This window comes from Podarcis bocagei (assembly GCF_964188305.1).
Source record: "Podarcis bocagei genome assembly, chromosome: 6".
NCBI classification, from domain to species: Eukaryota; Metazoa; Chordata; class Lepidosauria; order Squamata; family Lacertidae; genus Podarcis; species Podarcis bocagei.
Window position 1 is genome coordinate 5,745,636 of NC_138130.1, and position 6,700 is coordinate 5,752,335.

The following is a 6,700-nucleotide window of genomic DNA, read 5'->3' on the forward strand; positions in this document are numbered from 1 at the left end:
GCAGTTAACCTGCTCTAAGGGGCTCTGAAAGTGAAATATTTATGGATAAAAATGGTTTTGGCTTGTGGTCTTGTATGCAGACTGTTTTGTTACAGCTGAACATTACAGAGCCCACCCCCAGCCTCAAATGTGTGTGTATGTGTGTTTGCCAATGTTTTCCTTAATTATAAAGTAGCCCTTTGAAACATGTCACATTTTTCTCCATTTCAAAACACAGCGATGAAAAATTAATTTTTAGGACAAAAATAAAGTAGGGCTGTTTGCACAATTTCACTTGTCTTTACTCTTTGAGTTAAACAAGAGCAAATTCACTGGTTGATTGTGGATATGATTTTCTAACACAATATTTAAATAAAGTCACTAATTAATGATATAAAAATACCTGTTTGCTATTAAGCAAAAGCAACCAGATGCTGCATACACGTGCCAATTAACATTTGCAACATTTTTTGCAGATTAGCATTCCACGGGGGAGGAAGTGGGCAGGATCCAATTCCATTTTAAGCTGTTTCAATTCAATTTTTCCCACATCATATGTGGAATAATGTCAAACTTCAATGTGCAATATGGACAGTATCAATGTTCATTTTAATGCTATGTTTTTGAGCAATGAGGAGTTCCTCAATTGTTGCATTTTTGCTTGTGACTGTAGTAAAAAGGTAAAGGACCTGGGCAGATAAGTCCAGTTGAATTCGACTATGGGGTGTAGCACTCATCTCTGCTTTCAGGCCAAGGGAGCCAGCGTTTGTCCACAGACAGTTTTTCCAGCATGTGGCCAGCAATACTACTGAACAGGCTCATTGGAAGGTGAATTTTTACACAATCAAATAGTGTTTCAAGAAAAATTGCTCCATCACAAAAATCACCATTTCTGGTGCCAAACACTTGTTGCAGCTCTATTTAAATAACTGCCATTAAAATTAAAGGAACTTAAAAGTCCTTAACTCAGTGCTATTAGTTGCAGTATGAAGCTTATTCTGGCACACATAATAAGCAAAATTGGTCTGACCAGATTAAGAGGAGAACCACAAAGTTATGAATGTCTCAATAATTACACATTGTTAACTAGGAAAGCAGAACAGATGTTGGGTGATTGCTGCAATATGCTCCTAATTTCCCACAACTATTTGCTGCAGTTCCCTGAGTAACCAATACATACCAGCACATCTACACATTGATTAAGATTGCATTAACTGTTGTTACCTGTGTACCCTGCCTTAGGAACATAGGAAGCTGCCTTATGCTGAGTCCTGCAGAGTCTCTTTCAGGCAGGAGTCTCTTTCAGCCCTACCTGGAGATGCTGAAGTTTGAACCAGGGACTATCTGCTGGCAAGGCAGAAGCTCTTCCACCAAGCTCTGGCCCTTCCATCTCCGTCCATAGTCTTCAGAGAAGCTTATGTTCACAACCATGAATTATTACTTGCAAGACTCTCATTCTGAGTTTTTAAATGTATCTTCTTCATTTTTGTTTACTGTCTTCTGGCATCTTCTACATTGTCTACAAGGGCAAAACCAATCATAATTCCTAAACAGTATAGAAATTGCAATACCCATTTGATTTATTTCCCCTCTGCTTTCATCAACTCTTCTCCACATCTCGTAAATAAGGTCCCAAATAATGTCCTAAATAATGTCTCACTCAGGGATGCTCATATGCCACAATATTTATCAACATGTATACATGAAATATATGTTTGGTTCAAAATAATGGTACTTTGATCATTTATTTATGTTAAGAGGTGGTCGTTACACCCGAGAGTAGCATCTGCGGTTTCATTTACGGCACAGAAACAGAGTGATTACTGTATTATGAGGTAACCGCACTCGGGGGTATTACAAAACATGAAATACAACTGAGTTGAGGAAGTTCTCCTAATTTTCCAGGCCTGTGATTATCTCATAGGAGCTCACAGCTTGCAGTTACCAGATGTTTCACAATATCAGTGGCTCTGGAGTTGCTTCCGTGTTATAACAAGAAGATTTTACAGCACAGACGAAGGCTGGCATTTTCTCTGCTGGAAGAAGACAAAATTGGCAATTTAGAACAGCGGTTTTAGCTGAGCAGTTTGGTTAACATCAATTAATCTAATTTATTAAAACATTAAGGAACCAATCACAACCAAGGCCTACCATAGTTCTTATATGTGCCATGTATATCTGTGGGTTAATATTCTTTCATTCAAGCTACAGCAGAAAACATATAGGATCTAAGCCTAAAACATAAAGATGCCCAACTTCTGTGGGATTATTTGTGTGTGTGGACTTTGCCCTCCAGTTAGTAGCTGATGGGCCAGGTTCTATATTAAAGTGAGGGTTTCACAGCTATGAAACAGAGTAACTTGAGTGACAGGCGTTATATACAAAATGCAAAAAGCCAAGATAGCATTGCAGTGATTTGGTTTCCGTGTAAAGCTAAGCCAAAGCCTGGCTTAGCATGAACAAGTAAACATGTGGGCTTCTAAAGGGAAAATCACAGCCAGTTTACTCCTTCTCCATTCCTGCTGCTGTTGCACTGCTGTGAGCTAAGATGTGCTTTGGCTTAGTCAGTGTTATGTCTGAACCCAGGCTCATGGTTTATCTTGTTCCAGACAAGCCAGAAGCAGTTGCCAAGGCTTGTTCTACGGCTGACCACTCATTGGGGAGACAAATGACAAAGCATTGGGTTTAGAGGTAATGCAGAGCCAAACCGTGGCTTAACTCACAGCTGTGTAGCAGCAGCAGGACCAGTGGGGACAGCAGAGGGGTCATGATCTCCTCTCAAGTAGTTCAGATGTTTCTTCATTTGCAGTAGACCATTCTTTGGCTTAGCATTAGGTGCAAAAGGGTTTGCCTCTCACAATTTAAAAAAAAACAAATTCTTTATCTCACAAGAGAGCATTTAACCACACCTTAATTAAAACTCAGTTTGAATACCAAACATACATTTGTGATGATGTATATTGATCTGAGTACTAGTTACATTGTCCACAAATGTCAACCCGGAATGTCCTTCCACAGTATGCATCAGCAAGCAACAGGTCTTAAAAATTTCTTACAGCACAATCCTAAACATTATATGGGATTACGTTTCATTGTGTTCAGTGAGACTTACTCTCTAGTATACCAGTTTAGGATTGCAACTGGTAATGGGCTTTAAAGAGAGTCTCTTAACTCTGCAATTTATTTTAAAGCCAGATGTTTATGCACGTCATCAGAATAGAAAGAGTTTTTAAAAGGCATATTTTATTGTGTATAAAGTCCTAGCATCAGGCTGAAAAGCGGTGTAACGGTACAACATAATTTCAAGTAAAAAAACCCAAACACTTAGTACTGAAGCAACAGTAGATCAGGGGAAGAGTAGCTGAGAATGGGTGTGCAAAAATGTGCAAAAGAGTGGGAGGTAGGTCTTTTTTTCCTATAACTCTGCTCTTTTCAAAGTGGCAATTTTCACAAGGCAAATTGAACATCATGAAAATTTAGCACAGCACTAAATACATTTAATAGGACTATTCAAGGTTCATAATGCGGTGTGCAAGCTATAGAATTACACATAAGAATTACAGTGGCAGTATAATTCTGAATACAACATAATGGAGACAACCACCAGGGGAAGTCCCCACCCTTTGTGCCCAGATTGTGGTCATCCAAAAATTTCTTAGTTGGCTAGTGGTGGTAAGAGAATGCTGGACTACATGGAACTTGGTCTGATCTGGTCAGGCCATGCTTGAAAGTTCTGTGTAAGTGCCCACATGAAAACAGCCACACTTTGCTGAGAGTTCTGGGATGTCCTCCGGTCAGTCAACAAATGGATTATTTGCCATCACAACCACTTATTACTGACCTGCTTTTAAGTAGATATTTTGGACAACCAAGCGATTGTGAGGTACTTTAAATCAAATCCGGGGGCCATTGGCCGTGCCACAGGAGTCCCACTTGTTTGCTAAACTATTTCTACAATGGATGATCTCTTATTGAAATAGAAGTAACTGCCCCATGATACTAAATTTGTAAAATGTTACAAATTCTTATTGATTAAAGCTCAATCATTAAACAGATTACTGAAAAATCATAATGACTTGAAACCCTTAAATTACATACAGTTCTGATACCTTAACAAAACCTAAACAAAATTGAAATTAGTGAGAGTGCTGTCTGCTTAGATTATAAATAGGTTTCTTGGCAAGCGTGCATCTAATAAACATAATATATGATGTGTAGGGGGAAAGGAATATGAAATGAAACAGATGTTCATCTTCAAACAAATACATTCAATATCACATTTGAAGCAAGCATTCATCATTCCTTCACCGAGAAGAATCCCACTGCGGTTAACCACATCTTTAAGAACATAACAGTGATATCTCCTTACAAGGCAGCTACATTCATAATGGAAAGGAGTAAAAGATGGAAACAGCTGCAGCTGAGGTTTAGTGGACTTCCACAGATTGAAAAAGGAAATCATGACTCTACTTAGACAGGTTTTATTTGGCTATAATCAGGTTTGGCTGTTCTGCTCCCCAGGGAATACAGTAATTATGGCTCACTAGACTGAAGATAATTACTGCATTCCAAGGGGATTGGCACCTGCTCTCCTCTTTCATGCTGAGTTTAAGAAAAGAAGAATTTACTGCTGGGTCCAGGACTGGATGGATCCATAACCTGTCCTGATTGTGTTCTGTGTACATAGTTAAATACCAGTGGTCAGGGATCTGTGTGAATGAAACCACTCCTCAGTATGAGCAACTTTTCATTTATTTATTTAACGACCTATCAACTTTTTATCCTGTCATTCTTCCAAGGTGCTGCCTGTTGTGTCAGCTCCCCATTTTATCCGCTCAACAACCTGGTCGTCAGCGCGATCAGGGCACATACACTCAGTGAACCGATACCTTTTTAATCTACATACATTTCCCATACATTCCTGCCTGTTCTCTGAGATCTGCTGGAGGAACAGCGCTAACTCATGGCATCTCTTGGGCAGCTGCAAGAAATGGGGCATTTAGCACAACAAGGATCTATATGGTGGAAATTCATTGACCTAGTCAGGTGTTTTCTGTGTTTAGTTTTAGACTACTTGAAAGGAGAGAGACCTTTCTAGGCCAGAAGACTCAGCTGCAGAAGACAAAGGCAAGGACACTTAGATCCGTACCCTACTGTAGCGACTACTGTATCATTTATTTATTTTTATCTTTTAAATATATTGTAAGCTGCTTTGATAACTTCAGTTATTTGCAGAGCATAAAAGCTCCTAAGTAAATAGTATTTATTTATTTATTTATTTATTTATTTATTTATTTATTTATGCAAGGAGAAGGGGACGACAGATTACGAGATGGTTGGACAGTGTTCTTGAAGCTACCAGCATGAGTCTGACCAAACTGTGGGAGGCAGTGGAAGACAGGAGTGCCTGGCGTGCTCTGGTCCTTGGGGTCACCTCATGAGAAGGACACAACTAAACAACTAAACAACAACAACAACTTTGCCATATGACCCAGTTTTGTGTTCTTCTTCACTTTGCCTTTTATGCTTTTTTACTTTTGATTTCATCATTTTCACAATGTTTTTATGTACACTGCTTTGAGAAGATATTTTTCTTGATTTCCTGATATAGAACTGTTTGTATAAATAAAGTAATAAAACAAATTCATAACAAGGCCTTCATTTCCTTGTTTCAGTACTTTGTGAAGTGCATGCAACCAAACCAAACACAACAAATACTGAATTGTATAATGACATTTTCTGTTGGCTTGAGCACAATAGTTAAGGACAACAGCCAGTTTTAGCAGTAACTAGCGACTGTTATTATGAATAAGAGTTTTAAAGAAAAAGCTTCGCCTTCATAATTATGCTTAGGTCTGAAGAAGAACCTGATAATAAGTTGTTATTTTTATGCATTACTGGAGATGCCCAAATCAATGCCAAAGAAATAAACAATGAAGGAAGGAGGCAATGAAAAACCTGGACTGAAGATTTAACTTCAGAATAAATATGAAATCTGAAAACAATGGTGACCTTGAAACCCAATTGCATTTAGGCAGCTGGAAAGGACACATTTATTTATGTATGTATGTATGTATGTATGTATGTATGTATTTAGCATGGAAGGGTATGGTTCATCAGTGAATAAATATTTTAGGATGGTCAAGGGAGCTAACAAAGCTGCAATAGATGGGAACTCTGCTGGGAAGAAAGAGGTACTAAAAGTTGATTATTAGTGTTCTGTACAGAACGTCAGCTTGTGTACCACAGAATAGTAATACTGCAGGGCCAGCATAAGTAGGTTCCATCTTACCCACCCAGCTATCCTTAAACTACCCTTCCCACCAGCCAGCCATTCCTGCTTTTATTGTAAATTTTACTTACTGGGTGGTGAAGTGGGAGAAGTAGTGGGAGCCAGTGATGAGAAACAAAGGAAGAATCTTCTTGTGGCCATGCAAGGCAGCGAAAGCATTTCTTTCAAGGGAACTCCAACAAACTTTTCCTGTGTCAAACAATTGCAACTTTTCATGGGTTCCATCTTACCCACCCAGCTATCCTAATCCTTAAATTCACTGATCAAGAACAAATTTGTTGTCTGCGTTTTTTCAGTTGATTTAGGACGAATCTGATGCGCTGAATCCAAAAATCACATTGGTTTTGCTCAATCAGGTCAAGTTTTTGAGCTATGGCCACATGTCAGTTTTTTACGTTTTTGTTCACATATACGCTTGTGTGGAGCATT

At 38.7% G+C, this 6,700-nt stretch overlaps 1 long non-coding RNA gene across 1 annotated transcript; it reads right to left on the minus strand.

Moving 5' to 3' along the window:
• Positions 1-1,693: 1,693 nt before the first annotated feature.
• On the minus strand, positions 1,694-6,455 carry LOC308589491. Its single transcript, XR_014009318.1, has 2 exons — positions 6,343-6,455; positions 1,694-2,015 (listed from the first exon to the last, which is right to left on the minus strand). It is a non-coding gene; the product is annotated as an uncharacterized lncRNA (long non-coding RNA).
• Positions 6,456-6,700: the final 245 nt, after the last annotated feature.